We start from the raw sequence: 18,462 nt of genomic DNA, 5'->3' as shown, positions 1-18,462 counted from the left end.
AAATTACAGTGATAAATTAATAAATTAAAATTAAGTTTCGGGTCATTTCGGGTCGACCCGCCGCCCCGTAAACCTGAAATTTTCGGGTTCGGGTCAGCATACCTGACCCGTCACGGGTTGGCGGGTCGGGGTTCGGGTCAACAGATTTTCTGGCGGGTCTGTTGACCCGAACCCGACCCGCCAACCTGATTTGGACCCGAATTGCCACCCCTAACTGCAAGCGTGAAGGATTGATTTCATGATAATTTAGAGTTGCGGGATGAGGGAAAAAAACAGGGTGCAAATCAATAACAAAAAAAAATATAAAGTAAATAAATAAAAGGATAAGAGGAAAATGCTTGAATTGACGCTTAAAATGAATTTCGGTCTAGAAAAGCCACACTGCTTCGCAGGACGGGGTAGTTTAAAAGAATAAAGCGAAAGGAACATGGCGGGTGCGATCATACCAGCACTAATGCACCGGATTCCATCAGAACTCCGAAGTTAAGCGTGCTTGGGCGAGAGTAGTACTAGGATGGGTGACCCCCTGGGAAGTCCTCGTGTTGCACCCCTCTCTTTTTTGTTTCGAAATCCAAATTTCCTATTCGTTCTTTATCCTGTAGTAATTTAGCTCCGTCGGAACGATTGCTTAATATTTTGCTTCTTGTCGAAGCGTGAAGGAGGATCTGAAGGCGCGAGACAAATCAGGAACGGTACGGCTCGATCAAAGCCCGGATCGTCGCTCAAATTTGTCGGCGCAAATGTATCACCGCAACTAGGGGTGGCAATTTTCGACACGACCTGAAAACACGACACGAACCTAACACGAAATTAATGGGTTTGGGTTGAGGTTTCGGGAATTCGGGTCAGAATCGGGTTGGACCCGATGAACCCGAAAAGAAAACCGGTCGATTTCGGGTCAACCCGTGGTGACCTGATATGACCCGATATGACCCGTTTACGAATTAAAAATAATTTAATAAACATAAAAATAATTTTATCTAACTAAACTAAGTTATTCTTTTTTTCAAAGGCATTAATTACTTAATCCTAAACGAATTTATTTAATTTGTGTGAAGTTGAAATTATTATACTTGGACAAATAATATATTATATTATTTTTCACTTTTGTATTGTTTTAATTTATTTTATATTTTGCTTGGGATAAAACACTTTTACGGTGTTTAATTTATTTTAGATTTGATTTGGAATCATTTATTTAAATTTTTATTACTTGATTATGTAATTAGTTTTGTGAGAAATTGATTTTATTAGAAATTACAGTGATAAATTAATAAATTAAAATTAAGTTTCGGGTCATTTCGGGTCGACCCGCCGCCCCGTAAACCAGAAATTTTCGGGTTCGGGTCAGCATACCTGACCCGTCACGGGTTGGCGGGTCGGTGTTCGGGTCAACAGATTTTCTGACGGGTCTGTTGACCCGAACCCGACCCGCCAACCTGATTTGGACCCGAATTGCCACCCCTAACTGCAAGCGTGAAGGATTGATTTCATGATAATTTAGAGTTGCGGGATGAGGGAAAAAAACAGGGTGCAAATCAATAACAAAAAAAAATATAAAGTAAATAAATAAAAGGATAAGAGGAAAATGCTTGAATTGACGCTTAAAATGAATTTCGGTCTAGAAAAGCCACACTGCTTCGCAGGACGGGGTAGTTTAAAAGAATAAAGCGAAAGGAACATGGCGGGTGCGATCATACCAGCACTAATGCACCGGATCCAATCAGAACTCCGAAGTTAAGCGTGCTTGGGCGAGAGTAGTACTAGGATGGGTGACCCCCTGGGAAGTCCTCGTGTTGCACCCCTTTCTTTTTTGTTTCGAAATCCAAATTTCCTATTCGTTCTTTATCCTGTAGTAATTTAGCTCCGTCGGAACGATTGCTTAATATTTTGCTTCTTGTCGAAGCGTGAAGGAGGATCTGAAGGCGCGAGACAAATCAGGAACGGTACGGCTCGATCAAAGCCCGGATCGTCGCTCAAATTTGTCGGCGCAAATGTATCACCGCAACTAGGGGTGGCAATTTTCGACACGACCTGAAAACACGACACGAACCTAACACGAAATTAATGGGTTTGGGTTGAGGTTTCGGGAATTCGGGTCACAATCGGGTTGGACCCGATGAACCCGAAAAGAAAACCGGTCGATTTCGGGTCAACCCGTGGTGACCTGATATGACCCGATATGACCCGTTTACGAATTAAAAATAATTTAATAAACATAAAAATAATTTTATCTAACTAAACTAAGTTATTCTTTTTTTCAAAGGCATTAATTACTTAATCCTAAACGAATTTATTTAATTTGTGTGAAGTTGAAATTATTATACTTGGACAAATAATATATTATATTATTTTTCACTTTTGTATTGTTTTAATTTATTTTATATTTTGCTTGGGATAAAACACTTTTACGGTGTTTAATTTATTTTAGATTTGATTTGGAATCATTTATTTAAATTTTTATTACTTGATTATGTAATTAGTTTTGTGAGAAATTGATTTTATTAGAAATTACAGTGATAAATTAATAAATTAAAATTAAGTTTCGGGTCATTTCGGGTCGACCCGCCGCCCCGTAAACCTGAAATTTTCGGGTTCGGGTCAGCATACCTGACCCGTCACGGGTTGGCGGGTCGGGGTTCGGGTCAACAGATTTTCTGGCGGGTCTGTTGACCCGAACCCGACCCGCCAACCTGATTTGGACCCGAATTGCCACCCCTAACTGCAAGCGTGAAGGATTGATTTCATGATAATTTAGAGTTGCGGGATGAGGGAAAAAAACAGGGTGCAAATCAATAACAAAAAAAAATATAAAGTAAATAAATAAAAGGATAAGAGGAAAATGCTTGAATTGACGCTTAAAATGAATTTCGGTCTAGAAAAGCCACACTGCTTCGCAGGACGGGGTAGTTTAAAAGAATAAAGCGAAAGGAACATGGCGGGTGCGATCATACCAGCACTAATGCACCGGATCCCATCAGAACTCCGAAGTTAAGCGTGCTTGGGCGAGAGTAGTACTAGGATGGGTGACCCCCTGGGAAGTCCTCGTGTTGCACCCCTCTCTTTTTTGTTTCGAAATCCAAATTTCCTATTCGTTCTTTATCCTGTAGTAATTTAGCTCCGTCGGAACGATTGCTTAATATTTTGCTTCTTGTCGAAGCGTGAAGGAGGATCTGAAGGCGCGAGACAAATCAGGAACGGTACGGCTCGATCAAAACCCGGATCGTCGCTCAAATTTGTCGGCGCAAATGTATCACCGCAACTAGGGGTGGCAATTTTCGACACGACACGAACCTAACACGAAATTAATGGGTTTGGGTTGAGGTTTCGGGAATTCGGGTCAGAATCGGGTTGGACCCGATGAACCCGAAAAGAAAACCGGTCGATTTCGGGTCAACCCGTGGTGACCTGATATGACCCGATATGACCCGTTTACGAATTAAAAATAATTTAATAAACATAAAAATAATTTTATCTAACTAAACTAAGTTATTCTTTTTTTCAAAGGCATTAATTACTTAATCCTAAACGAATTTATTTAATTTGTGTGAAGTTGAAATTATTATACTTGGACAAATAATATATTATATTATTTTTCACTTTTGTATTGTTTTAATTTATTTTATATTTTGCTTGGGATAAAACACTTTTACGGTGTTTAATTTATTTTAGATTTGATTTGGAATCATTTATTTAAATTTTTATTACTTGATTATGTAATTAGTTTTGTGAGAAATTGATTTTATTAGAAATTACAGTGATAAATTAATAAATTAAAATTAAGTTTCGGGTCATTTCGGGTCGACCCGCCGCCCCGTAAACCTGAAATTTTCGGGTTCGGGTCAGCATACCTGACCCGTCACGGGTTGGCGGGTCGGGGTTCGGGTCAACAGATTTTCTGGCGGGTCTGTTGACCCGAACCCGACCCGCCAACCTGATTTGGACCCGAATTGCCACCCCTAACTGCAAGCGTGAAGGATTGATTTCATGATAATTTAGAGTTGCGGGATGAGGGAAAAAAACAGGGTGCAAATCAATAACAAAAAAAAATATAAAGTAAATAAATAAAAGGATAAGAGGAAAATGCTTGAATTGACGCTTAAAATGAATTTCGGTCTAGAAAAGCCACACTGCTTCGCAGGACGGGGTAGTTTAAAAGAATAAAGCGAAAGGAACATGGCGGGTGCGATCATACCAGCACTAATGCACCGGATCCCATCAGAACTCCGAAGTTAAGCGTGCTTGGGCGAGAGTAGTACTAGGATGGGTGACCCCCTGGGAAGTCCTCGTGTTGCACCCCTCTCTTTTTTGTTTCGAAATCCAAATTTCCTATTCGTTCTTTATCCTGTAGTAATTTAGCTCCGTCGGAACGATTGCTTAATATTTTGCTTCTTGTCGAAGCGTGAAGGAGGATCTGAAGGCGCGAGACAAATCAGGAACGGTACGGCTCGATCAAAGCCCGGATCGTCGCTCAAATTTGTCGGCGCAAATGTATCACCGCAACTAGGGGTGGCAATTTTCGACACGACCTGAAAACACGACACGAACCTAACACGAAATTAATGGGTTTGGGTTGAGGTTTCGGGAATTCGGGTCAGAATCGGGTTGGACCCGATGAACCCGAAAAGAAAACCGGTCGATTTCGGGTCAACCCGTGGTGACCTGATATGACCCGATATGACCCGTTTACGAATTAAAAATAATTTAATAAACATAAAAATAATTTTATCTAACTAAACTAAGTTATTCTTTTTTTCAAAGGCATTAATTACTTAATCCTAAACGAATTTATTTAATTTGTGTGAAGTTGAAATTATTATACTTGGACAAATAATATATTATATTATTTTTCACTTTTGTATTGTTTTAATTTATTTTATATTTTGCTTGGGATAAAACACTTTTACGGTGTTTAATTTATTTTAGATTTGATTTGGAATCATTTATTTAAATTTTTATTACTTGATTATGTAATTAGTTTTGTGAGAAATTGATTTTATTAGAAATTACAGTGATAAATTAATAAATTAAAATTAAGTTTCGGGTCATTTCGGGTCGACCCGCCGCCCCGTAAACCAGAAATTTTCGGGTTCGGGTCAGCATACCTGACCCGTCACGGGTTGGCGGGTCGGTGTTCGGGTCAACAGATTTTCTGACGGGTCTGTTGACCCGAACCCGACCCGCCAACCTGATTTGGACCCGAATTGCCACCCCTAACTGCAAGCGTGAAGGATTGATTTCATGATAATTTAGAGTTGCGGGATGAGGGAAAAAAACAGGGTGCAAATCAATAACAAAAAAAAATATAAAGTAAATAAATAAAAGGATAAGAGGAAAATGCTTGAATTGACGCTTAAAATGAATTTCGGTCTAGAAAAGCCACACTGCTTCGCAGGACGGGGTAGTTTAAAAGAATAAAGCGAAAGGAACATGGCGGGTGCGATCATACCAGCACTAATGCACCGGATCCAATCAGAACTCCGAAGTTAAGCGTGCTTGGGCGAGAGTAGTACTAGGATGGGTGACCCCCTGGGAAGTCCTCGTGTTGCACCCCTTTCTTTTTTGTTTCGAAATCCAAATTTCCTATTCGTTCTTTATCCTGTAGTAATTTAGCTCCGTCGGAACGATTGCTTAATATTTTGCTTCTTGTCGAAGCGTGAAGGAGGATCTGAAGGCGCGAGACAAATCAGGAACGGTACGGCTCGATCAAAGCCCGGATCGTCGCTCAAATTTGTCGGCGCAAATGTATCACCGCAACTAGGGGTGGCAATTTTCGACACGACCTGAAAACACGACACGAACCTAACACGAAATTAATGGGTTTGGGTTGAGGTTTCGGGAATTCGGGTCAGAATCGGGTTGGACCCGATGAACCCGAAAAGAAAACCGGTCGATTTCGGGTCAACCCGTGGTGACCTGATATGACCCGATATGACCCGTTTACGAATTAAAAATAATTTAATAAACATAAAAATAATTTTATCTAACTAAACTAAGTTATTCTTTTTTTCAAAGGCATTAATTACTTAATCCTAAACGAATTTATTTAATTTGTGTGAAGTTGAAATTATTATACTTGGACAAATAATATATTATATTATTTTTCACTTTTGTATTGTTTTAATTTATTTTATATTTTGCTTGGGATAAAACACTTTTACGGTGTTTAATTTATTTTAGATTTGATTTGGAATCATTTATTTAAATTTTTATTACTTGATTATGTAATTAGTTTTGTGAGAAATTGATTTTATTAGAAATTACAGTGATAAATTAATAAATTAAAATTAAGTTTCGGGTCATTTCGGGTCGACCCGCCGCCCCGTAAACCTGAAATTTTCGGGTTCGGGTCAGCATACCTGACCCGTCACGGGTTGGCGGGTCGGGGTTCGGGTCAACAGATTTTCTGGCGGGTCTGTTGACCCGAACCCGACCCGCCAACCTGATTTGGACCCGAATTGCCACCCCTAACTGCAAGCGTGAAGGATTGATTTCATGATAATTTAGAGTTGCGGGATGAGGGAAAAAAACAGGGTGCAAATCAATAACAAAAAAAAATATAAAGTAAATAAATAAAAGGATAAGAGGAAAATGCTTGAATTGACGCTTAAAATGAATTTCGGTCTAGAAAAGCCACACTGCTTCGCAGGACGGGGTAGTTTAAAAGAATAAAGCGAAAGGAACATGGCGGGTGCGATCATACCAGCACTAATGCACCGGATCCCATCAGAACTCCGAAGTTAAGCGTGCTTGGGCGAGAGTAGTACTAGGATGGGTGACCCCCTGGGAAGTCCTCGTGTTGCACCCCTCTCTTTTTTGTTTCGAAATCCAAATTTCCTATTCGTTCTTTATCCTGTAGTAATTTAGCTCCGTCGGAACGATTGCTTAATATTTTGCTTCTTGTCGAAGCGTGAAGGAGGATCTGAAGGCGCGAGACAAATCAGGAACGGTACGGCTCGATCAAAACCCGGATCGTCGCTCAAATTTGTCGGCGCAAATGTATCACCGCAACTAGGGGTGGCAATTTTCGACACGACACGAACCTAACACGAAATTAATGGGTTTGGGTTGAGGTTTCGGGAATTCGGGTCAGAATCGGGTTGGACCCGATGAACCCGAAAAGAAAACCGGTCGATTTCGGGTCAACCCGTGGTGACCTGATATGACCCGATATGACCCGTTTACGAATTAAAAATAATTTAATAAACATAAAAATAATTTTATCTAACTAAACTAAGTTATTCTTTTTTTCAAAGGCATTAATTACTTAATCCTAAACGAATTTATTTAATTTGTGTGAAGTTGAAATTATTATACTTGGACAAATAATATATTATATTATTTTTCACTTTTGTATTGTTTTAATTTATTTTATATTTTGCTTGGGATAAAACACTTTTACGGTGTTTAATTTATTTTAGATTTGATTTGGAATCATTTATTTAAATTTTTATTACTTGATTATGTAATTAGTTTTGTGAGAAATTGATTTTATTAGAAATTACAGTGATAAATTAATAAATTAAAATTAAGTTTCGGGTAATTTCGGGTCGACCCGCCGCCCCGTAAACCTGAAATTTTCGGGTTCGGGTCAGCATACCTGACCCGTCACGGGTTGGCGGGTCGGGGTTCGGGTCAACAGATTTTCTGGCGGGTCTGTTGACCCGAACCCGACCCGCCAACCTGATTTGGACCCGAATTGCCACCCCTAACTGCAAGCGTGAAGGATTGATTTCATGATAATTTAGAGTTGCGGGATGAGGGAAAAAAACAGGGTGCAAATCAATAACAAAAAAAAATATAAAGTAAATAAATAAAAGGATAAGAGGAAAATGCTTGAATTGACGCTTAAAATGAATTTCGGTCTAGAAAAGCCACACTGCTTCGCAGGACGGGGTAGTTTAAAAGAATAAAGCGAAAGGAACATGGCGGGTGCGATCATACCAGCACTAATGCACCGGATCCCATCAGAACTCCGAAGTTAAGCGTGCTTGGGCGAGAGTAGTACTAGGATGGGTGACCCCCTGGGAAGTCCTCGTGTTGCACCCCTCTCTTTTTTGTTTCGAAATCCAAATTTCCTATTCGTTCTTTATCCTGTAGTAATTTAGCTCCGTCGGAACGATTGCTTAATATTTTGCTTCTTGTCGAAGCGTGAAGGAGGATCTGAAGGCGCGAGACAAATCAGGAACGGTACGGCTCGATCAAAGCCCGGATCGTCGCTCAAATTTGTCGGCGCAAATGTATCACCGCAACTAGGGGTGGCAATTTTCGACACGACACGAACCTAACACGAAATTAATGGGTTTGGGTTGAGGTTTCGGGAATTCGGGTCAGAATCGGGTTGGACCCGATGAACCCGAAAAGAAAACCGGTCGATTTCGGGTCAACCCGTGGTGACCTGATATGACCCGATATGACCCGTTTACGAATTAAAAATAATTTAATAAACATAAAAATAATTTTATCTAACTAAACTAAGTTATTCTTTTTTTCAAAGGCATTAATTACTTAATCCTAAACGAATTTATTTAATTTGTGTGAAGTTGAAATTATTATACTTGGACAAATAATATATTATATTATTTTTCACTTTTGTATTGTTTTAATTTATTTTATATTTTGCTTGGGATAAAACACTTTTACGGTGTTTAATTTATTTTAGATTTGATTTGGAATCATTTATTTAAATTTTTATTACTTGATTATGTAATTAGTTTTGTGAGAAATTGATTTTATTAGAAATTACAGTGATAAATTAATAAATTAAAATTAAGTTTCGGGTCATTTCGGGTCGACCCGCCGCCCCGTAAACCAGAAATTTTCGGGTTCGGGTCAGCATACCTGACCCGTCACGGGTTGGCGGGTCGGTGTTCGGGTCAACAGATTTTCTGACGGGTCTGTTGACCCGAACCCGACCCGCCAACCTGATTTGGACCCGAATTGCCACCCCTAACTGCAAGCGTGAAGGATTGATTTCATGATAATTTAGAGTTGCGGGATGAGGGAAAAAAACAGGGTGCAAATCAATAACAAAAAAAAATATAAAGTAAATAAATAAAAGGATAAGAGGAAAATGCTTGAATTGACGCTTAAAATGAATTTCGGTCTAGAAAAGCCACACTGCTTCGCAGGACGGGGTAGTTTAAAAGAATAAAGCGAAAGGAACATGGCGGGTGCGATCATACCAGCACTAATGCACCGGATCCAATCAGAACTCCGAAGTTAAGCGTGCTTGGGCGAGAGTAGTACTAGGATGGGTGACCCCCTGGGAAGTCCTCGTGTTGCACCCCTTTCTTTTTTGTTTCGAAATCCAAATTTCCTATTCGTTCTTTATCCTGTAGTAATTTAGCTCCGTCGGAACGATTGCTTAATATTTTGCTTCTTGTCGAAGCGTGAAGGAGGATCTGAAGGCGCGAGACAAATCAGGAACGGTACGGCTCGATCAAAGCCCGGATCGTCGCTCAAATTTGTCGGCGCAAATGTATCACCGCAACTAGGGGTGGCAATTTTCGACACGACCTGAAAACACGACACGAACCTAACACGAAATTAATGGGTTTGGGTTGAGGTTTCGGGAATTCGGGTCAGAATCGGGTTGGACCCGATGAACCCGAAAAGAAAACCGGTCGATTTCGGGTCAACCCGTGGTGACCTGATATGACCCGATATGACCCGTTTACGAATTAAAAATAATTTAATAAACATAAAAATAATTTTATCTAACTAAACTAAGTTATTCTTTTTTTCAAAGGCATTAATTACTTAATCCTAAACGAATTTATTTAATTTGTGTGAAGTTGAAATTATTATACTTGGACAAATAATATATTATATTATTTTTCACTTTTGTATTGTTTTAATTTATTTTATATTTTGCTTGGGATAAAACACTTTTACGGTGTTTAATTTATTTTAGATTTGATTTGGAATCATTTATTTAAATTTTTATTACTTGATTATGTAATTAGTTTTGTGAGAAATTGATTTTATTAGAAATTACAGTGATAAATTAATAAATTAAAATTAAGTTTCGGGTCATTTCGGGTCGACCCGCCGCCCCGTAAACCTGAAATTTTCGGGTTCGGGTCAGCATACCTGACCCGTCACGGGTTGGCGGGTCGGGGTTCGGGTCAACAGATTTTCTGGCGGGTCTGTTGACCCGAACCCGACCCGCCAACCTGATTTGGACCCGAATTGCCACCCCTAACTGCAAGCGTGAAGGATTGATTTCATGATAATTTAGAGTTGCGGGATGAGGGAAAAAAACAGGGTGCAAATCAATAACAAAAAAAAATATAAAGTAAATAAATAAAAGGATAAGAGGAAAATGCTTGAATTGACGCTTAAAATGAATTTCGGTCTAGAAAAGCCACACTGCTTCGCAGGACGGGGTAGTTTAAAAGAATAAAGCGAAAGGAACATGGCGGGTGCGATCATACCAGCACTAATGCACCGGATCCCATCAGAACTCCGAAGTTAAGCGTGCTTGGGCGAGAGTAGTACTAGGATGGGTGACCCCCTGGGAAGTCCTCGTGTTGCACCCCTCTCTTTTTTGTTTCGAAATCCAAATTTCCTATTCGTTCTTTATCCTGTAGTAATTTAGCTCCGTCGGAACGATTGCTTAATATTTTGCTTCTTGTCGAAGCGTGAAGGAGGATCTGAAGGCGCGAGACAAATCAGGAACGGTACGGCTCGATCAAAGCCCGGATCGTCGCTCAAATTTGTCGGCGCAAATGTATCACCGCAACTAGGGGTGGCAATTTTCGACACGACCTGAAAACACGACACGAACCTAACACGAAATTAATGGGTTTGGGTTGAGGTTTCGGGAATTCGGGTCAGAATCGGGTTGGACCCGATGAACCCGAAAAGAAAACCGGTCGATTTCGGGTCAACCCGTGGTGACCTGATATGACCCGATATGACCCGTTTACGAATTAAAAATAATTTAATAAACATAAAAATAATTTTATCTAACTAAACTAAGTTATTCTTTTTTTCAAAGGCATTAATTACTTAATCCTAAACGAATTTATTTAATTTGTGTGAAGTTGAAATTATTATACTTGGACAAATAATATATTATATTATTTTTCACTTTTGTATTGTTTTAATTTATTTTATATTTTGCTTGGGATAAAACACTTTTACGGTGTTTAATTTATTTTAGATTTGATTTGGAATCATTTATTTAAATTTTTATTACTTGATTATGTAATTAGTTTTGTGAGAAATTGATTTTATTAGAAATTACAGTGATAAATTAATAAATTAAAATTAAGTTTCGGGTCATTTCGGGTCGACCCGCCGCCCCGTAAACCTGAAATTTTCGGGTTCGGGTCAGCATACCTGACCCGTCACGGGTTGGCGGGTCGGGGTTCGGGTCAACAGATTTTCTGGCGGGTCTGTTGACCCGAACCCGACCCGCCAACCTGATTTGGACCCGAATTGCCACCCCTAACTGCAAGCGTGAAGGATTGATTTCATGATAATTTAGAGTTGCGGGATGAGGGAAAAAAACAGGGTGCAAATCAATAACAAAAAAAAATATAAAGTAAATAAATAAAAGGATAAGAGGAAAATGCTTGAATTGACGCTTAAAATGAATTTCGGTCTAGAAAAGCCACACTGCTTCGCAGGACGGGGTAGTTTAAAAGAATAAAGCGAAAGGAACATGGCGGGTGCGATCATACCAGCACTAATGCACCGGATCCCATCAGAACTCCGAAGTTAAGCGTGCTTGGGCGAGAGTAGTACTAGGATGGGTGACCCCCTGGGAAGTCCTCGTGTTGCACCCCTCTCTTTTTTGTTTCGAAATCCAAATTTCCTATTCGTTCTTTATCCTGTAGTAATTTAGCTCCGTCGGAACGATTGCTTAATATTTTGCTTCTTGTCGAAGCGTGAAGGAGGATCTGAAGGCGCGAGACAAATCAGGAACGGTACGGCTCGATCAAAGCCCGGATCGTCGCTCAAATTTGTCGGCGCAAATGTATCACCGCAACTAGGGGTGGCAATTTTCGACACGACCTGAAAACACGACACGAACCTAACACGAAATTAATGGGTTTGGGTTGAGGTTTCGGGAATTCGGGTCAGAATCGGGTTGGACCCGATGAACCCGAAAAGAAAACCGGTCGATTTCGGGTCAACCCGTGGTGACCTGATATGACCCGATATGACCCGTTTACGAATTAAAAATAATTTAATAAACATAAAAATAATTTTATCTAACTAAACTAAGTTATTCTTTTTTTCAAAGGCATTAATTACTTAATCCTAAACGAATTTATTTAATTTGTGTGAAGTTGAAATTATTATACTTGGACAAATAATATATTATATTATTTTTCACTTTTGTATTGTTTTAATTTATTTTATATTTTGCTTGGGATAAAACACTTTTACGGTGTTTAATTTATTTTAGATTTGATTTGGAATCATTTATTTAAATTTTTATTACTTGATTATGTAATTAGTTTTGTGAGAAATTGATTTTATTAGAAATTACAGTGATAAATTAATAAATTAAAATTAAGTTTCGGGTCATTTCGGGTCGACCCGCCGCCCCGTAAACCTGAAATTTTCGGGTTCGGGTCAGCATACCTGACCCGTCACGGGTTGGCGGGTCGGGGTTCGGGTCAACAGATTTTCTGGCGGGTCTGTTGACCCGAACCCGACCCGCCAACCTGATTTGGACCCGAATTGCCACCCCTAACTGCAAGCGTGAAGGATTGATTTCATGATAATTTAGAGTTGCGGGATGAGGGAAAAAAACAGGGTGCAAATCAATAACAAAAAAAAATATAAAGTAAATAAATAAAAGGATAAGAGGAAAATGCTTGAATTGACGCTTAAAATGAATTTCGGTCTAGAAAAGCCACACTGCTTCGCAGGACGGGGTAGTTTAAAAGAATAAAGCGAAAGGAACATGGCGGGTGCGATCATACCAGCACTAATGCACCGGATCCCATCAGAACTCCGAAGTTAAGCGTGCTTGGGCGAGAGTAGTACTAGGATGGGTGACCCCCTGGGAAGTCCTCGTGTTGCACCCCTCTCTTTTTTGTTTCGAAATCCAAATTTCCTATTCGTTCTTTATCCTGTAGTAATTTAGCTCCGTCGGAACGATTGCTTAATATTTTGCTTCTTGTCGAAGCGTGAAGGTGGATCTGAAGGCGCGAGACAAATCAGGAACGGTACGGCTCGATCAAAGCCCGGATCGTCGCTCAAATTTGTCGGCGCAAATGTATCACCGCAACTAGGGGTGGCAATTTTCGACACGACCTGAAAACACGACACGAACCTAACACGAAATTAATGGGTTTGGGTTGAGGTTTCGGGAATTCGGGTCAGAATCGGGTTGGACCCGATGAACCCGAAAATAAAACCGGTCGATTTCGGGTCAACCCGTGGTGACCCGATATGACCCGTTTACGAATTAAAAATAATTTAATAAACATAAAAATAATTTTATCTAACTAAACTAAGTTATTCTTTTTTTCAAAGGCATTAATTACTTAATCCTAAACGAATTTATTTAATTTGTGTGAAGTTGAAATTATTATACTTGAACAAATAATATATTATATTATTTTTCACTTTTGTATTGTTTTAATTTATTTTATATTTTGCTTGGGATAAAACACTTTTACGGTGTTTAATTTATTTTAGATTTGATTTGGAATCATTTATTTAAATTTTTATTACTTGATTATGTAATTAGTTTTGTGAGAAATTGATTTTATTAGAAATTACAGTGATAAATTAATAAATTAAAATTAAGTTTCGGGTCATTTCGGGTCGACCCGCCGCCCCGTAAACCTGAAATTTTCGGGTTCGGGTCAGCATACCTGACCCGTCACGGGTTGGCGGGTCGGGGTTCGGGTCAACAGATTTTCTGGCGGGTCTGTTGACCCGAACCCGACCCGCCAACCTGATTTGGACCCGAATTGCCACCCCTAACTGCAAGCGTGAAGGATTGATTTCATGATAATTTAGAGTTGCGGGATGAGGGAAAAAAACAGGGTGCAAATCAATAACAAAAAAAAATATAAAGTAAATAAATAAAAGGATAAGAGGAAAATGCTTGAATTGACGCTTAAAATGAATTTCGGTCTAGAAAAGCCACACTGCTTCGCAGGACGGGGTAGTTTAAAAGAATAAAGCGAAAGGAACATGGCGGGTGCGATCATACCAGCACTAATGCACCGGATCCAATCAGAACTCCGAAGTTAAGCGTGCTTGGGCGAGAGTAGTACTAGGATGGGTGACCCCCTGGGAAGTCCTCGTGTTGCACCCCTTTCTTTTTTGTTTCGAAATCCAAATTTCCTATTCGTTCTTTATCCTGTAGTAATTTAGCTCCGTCGGAACGATTGCTTAATATTTTGCTTCTTGTCGAAGCGTGAAGGAGGATCTGAAGGCGCGAGACAAATCAGGAACGGTACGGCTCGATCAAAGCCCGGATCGTCGCTCAAATTTGTCGGCGCAAATGTATCACCGCAACTAGGGGTGGCAATTTTCGACACGACCTGAAAACACGACACGAACCTAACACGAAATTAATGGGTTTGGGTTGAGGTTTCGGGAATTCGGGTCACAATCGGGTTGGACCCGATGAACCCGAAAAGAAAACCGGTCGATTTCGGGTCAACCCGTGGTGACCTGATATGACCCGATATGACCCGTTTACGAATTAAAAATAATTTAATAAACATAAAAATAATTTTATCTAACTAAACTAAGTTATTCTTTTTTTCAAAGGCATTAATTACTTAATCCTAAACGAATTTATTTAATTTGTGTGAAGTTGAAATTATTATACTTGGACAAATAATATATTATATTATTTTTCACTTTTGTATTGTTTTAATTTATTTTATATTTTGCTTGGGATAAAACACTTTTACGGTGTTTAATTTATTTTAGATTTGATTTGGAATCATTTATTTAAATTTTTATTACTTGATTATGTAATTAGTTTTGTGAGAAATTGATTTTATTAGAAATTACAGTGATAAATTAATAAATTAAAATTAAGTTTCGGGTCATTTCGGGTCGACCCGCCGCCCCGTAAACCTGAAATTTTCGGGTTCGGGTCAGCATACCTGACCCGTCACGGGTTGGCGGGTCGGGGTTCGGGTCAACAGATTTTCTGGCGGGTCTGTTGACCCGAACCCGACCCGCCAACCTGATTTGGACCCGAATTGCCACCCCTAACTGCAAGCGTGAAGGATTGATTTCATGATAATTTAGAGTTGCGGGATGAGGGAAAAAAACAGGGTGCAAATCAATAACAAAAAAAAATATAAAGTAAATAAATAAAAGGATAAGAGGAAAATGCTTGAATTGACGCTTAAAATGAATTTCGGTCTAGAAAAGCCACACTGCTTCGCAGGACGGGGTAGTTTAAAAGAATAAAGCGAAAGGAACATGGCGGGTGCGATCATACCAGCACTAATGCACCGGATCCCATCAGAACTCCGAAGTTAAGCGTGCTTGGGCGAGAGTAGTACTAGGATGGGTGACCCCCTGGGAAGTCCTCGTGTTGCACCCCTCTCTTTTTTGTTTCGAAATCCAAATTTCCTATTCGTTCTTTATCCTGTAGTAATTTAGCTCCGTCGGAACGATTGCTTAATATTTTGCTTCTTGTCGAAGCGTGAAGGAGGATCTGAAGGCGCGAGACAAATCAGGAACGGTACGGCTCGATCAAAACCCGGATCGTCGCTCAAATTTGTCGGCGCAAATGTATCACCGCAACTAGGGGTGGCAATTTTCGACACGACACGAACCTAACACGAAATTAATGGGTTTGGGTTGAGGTTTCGGGAATTCGGGTCAGAATCGGGTTGGACCCGATGAACCCGAAAAGAAAACCGGTCGATTTCGGGTCAACCCGTGGTGACCTGATATGACCCGATATGACCCGTTTACGAATTAAAAATAATTTAATAAACATAAAAATAATTTTATCTAACTAAACTAAGTTATTCTTTTTTTCAAAGGCATTAATTACTTAATCCTAAACGAATTTATTTAATTTGTGTGAAGTTGAAATTATTATACTTGGACAAATAATATATTATATTATTTTTCACTTTTGTATTGTTTTAATTTATTTTATATTTTGCTTGGGATAAAACACTTTTACGGTGTTTAATTTATTTTAGATTTGATTTGGAATCATTTATTTAAATTTTTATTACTTGATTATGTAATTAGTTTTGTGAGAAATTGATTTTATTAGAAATTACAGTGATAAATTAATAAATTAAAATTAAGTTTCGGGTCATTTCGGGTCGACCCGCCGCCCCGTAAACCTGAAATTTTCGGGTTCGGGTCAGCATACCTGACCCGTCACGGGTTGGCGGGTCGGGGTTCGGGTCAACAGATTTTCTGGCGGGTCTGTTGACCCGAACCCGACCCGCCAACCTGATTTGGACCCGAATTGCCACCCCTAACTGCAAGCGTGAAGGATTGATTTCATGATAATTTAGAGTTGCGGGATGAGGGAAAAAAACAGGGTGCAAATCAATAACAAAAAAAAATATAAAGTAAATAAATAAAAGGATAAGAGGAAAATGCTTGAATTGACGCTTAAAATGAATTTCGGTCTAGAAAAGCCACACTGCTTCGCAGGACGGGGTAGTTTAAAAGAATAAAGCGAAAGGAACATGGCGGGTGCGATCATACCAGCACTAATGCACCGGATCCCATCAGAACTCCGAAGTTAAGCGTGCTTGGGCGAGAGTAGTACTAGGATGGGTGACCCCCTGGGAAGTCCTCGTGTTGCACCCCTCTCTTTTTTGTTTCGAAATCCAAATTTCCTATTCGTTCTTTATCCTGTAGTAATTTAGCTCCGTCGGAACGATTGCTTAATATTTTGCTTCTTGTCGAAGCGTGAAGGAGGATCTGAAGGCGCGAGACAAATCAGGAACGGTACGGCTCGATCAAAGCCCGGATCGTCGCTCAAATTTGTCGGCGCAAATGTATCACCGCAACTAGGGGTGGCAATTTTCGACACGACACGAACCTAACACGAAATTAATGGGTTTGGGTTGAGGTTTCGGGAATTCGGGTCAGAATCGGGTTGGACCCGATGAACCCGAAAAGAAAACCGGTCGATTTCGGGTCAACCCGTGGTGACCTGATATGACCCGATATGACCCGTTTACGAATTAAAAATAATTTAATAAACATAAAAATAATTTTATCTAACTAAACTAAGTTATTCTTTTTTTCAAAGGCATTAATTACTTAATCCTAAACGAATTTATTTAATTTGTGTGAAGTTGAAATTATTATACTTGGACAAATAATATATTATATTATTTTTCACTTTTGTATTGTTTTAATTTATTTTATATTTTGCTTGGGATAAAACACTTTTACGGTGTTTAATTTATTTTAGATTTGATTTGGAATCATTTATTTAAATTTTTATTACTTGATTATGTAATTAGTTTTGTGAGAAATTGATTTTATTAGAAATTACAGTGATAAATTAATAAATTAAAATTAAGTTTCGGGTCATTTCGGGTCGACCCGCCGCCCCGTAAACCAGAAATTTTCGGGTTCGGGTCAGCATACCTGACCCGTCACGGGTTGGCGGGTCGGTGTTCGGGTCAACAGATTTTCTGACGGGTCTGTTGACCCGAACCCGACCCGCCAACCTGATTTGGACCCGAATTGCCACCCCTAACTGCAAGCGTGAAGGATTGATTTCATGATAATTTAGAGTTGCGGGATGAGGGAAAAAAACAGGGTGCAAATCAATAACAAAAAAAAATATAAAGTAAATAAATAAAAGGATAAGAGGAAAATGCTTGAATTGACGCTTAAAATGAATTTCGGTCTAGAAAAGCCACACTGCTTCGCAGGACGGGGTAGTTTAAAAGAATAAAGCGAAAGGAACATGGCGGGTGCGATCATACCAGCACTAATGCACCGGATCCAATCAGAACTCCGAAGTTAAGCGTGCTTGGGCGAGAGTAGTACTAGGATGGGTGACCCCCTGGGAAGTCCTCGTGTTGCACCCCTTTCTTTTTTGTTTCGAAATCCAAATTTCCTATTCGTTCTTTATCCTGTAGTAATTTAGCTCCGTCGGAACGATTGCTTAATATTTTGCTTCTTGTCGAAGCGTGAAGGAGGATCTGAAGGCGCGAGACAAATCAGGAACGGTACGGCTCGATCAAAGCCCGGATCGTCGCTCAAATTTGTCGGCGCAAATGTATCACCGCAACTAGGGGTGGCAATTTTCGACACGACCTGAAAACACGACACGAACCTAACACGAAATTAATGGGTTTGGGTTGAGGTTTCGGGAATTCGGGTCAGAATCGGGTTGGACCCGATGAACCCGAAAAGAAAACCGGTCGATTTCGGGTCAACCCGTGGTGACCTGATATGACCCGATATGACCCGTTTACGAATTAAAAATAATTTAATAAACATAAAAATAATTTTATC

General features: G+C 39.6%; 15 non-coding genes across 15 annotated transcripts; all 15 read left to right on the top strand.

The window, feature by feature from the left end:
• The first annotated feature begins 432 nt into the window (after positions 1–432).
• Positions 433–551, top strand: LOC140030756 (5S ribosomal RNA). The gene has a single exon (XR_011834675.1). It is a non-coding gene; the product is annotated as a 5S ribosomal RNA (ribosomal RNA).
• A 1,135-nt stretch (positions 552–1,686) lies between these two features.
• Positions 1,687–1,805, top strand: LOC140031186 (5S ribosomal RNA). The gene has a single exon (XR_011835107.1). It is a non-coding gene; the product is annotated as a 5S ribosomal RNA (ribosomal RNA).
• A 1,135-nt stretch (positions 1,806–2,940) lies between these two features.
• LOC140028594 (5S ribosomal RNA) lies at positions 2,941–3,059 on the top strand. Its single transcript, XR_011832497.1, has one exon. It is a non-coding gene; the product is annotated as a 5S ribosomal RNA (ribosomal RNA).
• A 1,122-nt stretch (positions 3,060–4,181) lies between these two features.
• On the top strand, positions 4,182–4,300 carry LOC140028593 (5S ribosomal RNA). The gene has a single exon (XR_011832496.1). It is a non-coding gene; the product is annotated as a 5S ribosomal RNA (ribosomal RNA).
• Positions 4,301–5,435: 1,135 nt separating this feature from the next.
• On the top strand, positions 5,436–5,554 carry LOC140031185 (5S ribosomal RNA). Its single transcript, XR_011835106.1, has one exon. It is a non-coding gene; the product is annotated as a 5S ribosomal RNA (ribosomal RNA).
• Positions 5,555–6,689: 1,135 nt separating this feature from the next.
• On the top strand, positions 6,690–6,808 carry LOC140028592 (5S ribosomal RNA). Its single transcript, XR_011832495.1, has one exon. It is a non-coding gene; the product is annotated as a 5S ribosomal RNA (ribosomal RNA).
• A 1,122-nt stretch (positions 6,809–7,930) lies between these two features.
• On the top strand, positions 7,931–8,049 carry LOC140028591 (5S ribosomal RNA). The gene has a single exon (XR_011832494.1). It is a non-coding gene; the product is annotated as a 5S ribosomal RNA (ribosomal RNA).
• A 1,122-nt stretch (positions 8,050–9,171) lies between these two features.
• On the top strand, positions 9,172–9,290 carry LOC140031184 (5S ribosomal RNA). The gene has a single exon (XR_011835105.1). It is a non-coding gene; the product is annotated as a 5S ribosomal RNA (ribosomal RNA).
• A 1,135-nt stretch (positions 9,291–10,425) lies between these two features.
• On the top strand, positions 10,426–10,544 carry LOC140028590 (5S ribosomal RNA). The gene has a single exon (XR_011832493.1). It is a non-coding gene; the product is annotated as a 5S ribosomal RNA (ribosomal RNA).
• Positions 10,545–11,679: 1,135 nt separating this feature from the next.
• LOC140028589 (5S ribosomal RNA) lies at positions 11,680–11,798 on the top strand. Its single transcript, XR_011832492.1, has one exon. It is a non-coding gene; the product is annotated as a 5S ribosomal RNA (ribosomal RNA).
• Positions 11,799–12,933: 1,135 nt separating this feature from the next.
• On the top strand, positions 12,934–13,052 carry LOC140028588 (5S ribosomal RNA). The gene has a single exon (XR_011832491.1). It is a non-coding gene; the product is annotated as a 5S ribosomal RNA (ribosomal RNA).
• A 1,125-nt stretch (positions 13,053–14,177) lies between these two features.
• LOC140031183 (5S ribosomal RNA) lies at positions 14,178–14,296 on the top strand. The gene has a single exon (XR_011835104.1). It is a non-coding gene; the product is annotated as a 5S ribosomal RNA (ribosomal RNA).
• A 1,135-nt stretch (positions 14,297–15,431) lies between these two features.
• On the top strand, positions 15,432–15,550 carry LOC140028587 (5S ribosomal RNA). The gene has a single exon (XR_011832490.1). It is a non-coding gene; the product is annotated as a 5S ribosomal RNA (ribosomal RNA).
• A 1,122-nt stretch (positions 15,551–16,672) lies between these two features.
• On the top strand, positions 16,673–16,791 carry LOC140028586 (5S ribosomal RNA). Its single transcript, XR_011832489.1, has one exon. It is a non-coding gene; the product is annotated as a 5S ribosomal RNA (ribosomal RNA).
• Positions 16,792–17,913: 1,122 nt separating this feature from the next.
• Positions 17,914–18,032, top strand: LOC140031182 (5S ribosomal RNA). The gene has a single exon (XR_011835103.1). It is a non-coding gene; the product is annotated as a 5S ribosomal RNA (ribosomal RNA).
• Positions 18,033–18,462: the final 430 nt, after the last annotated feature.

This window comes from Coffea arabica, chromosome 11e, assembly GCF_036785885.1.
Source record: "Coffea arabica cultivar ET-39 chromosome 11e, Coffea Arabica ET-39 HiFi, whole genome shotgun sequence".
NCBI classification, from domain to species: domain Eukaryota; kingdom Viridiplantae; phylum Streptophyta; class Magnoliopsida; order Gentianales; family Rubiaceae; genus Coffea; species Coffea arabica.
The sequence above is the reverse complement of the archived record's forward strand: the minus strand, read 5'-3'. Positions and strand labels throughout refer to the sequence as shown.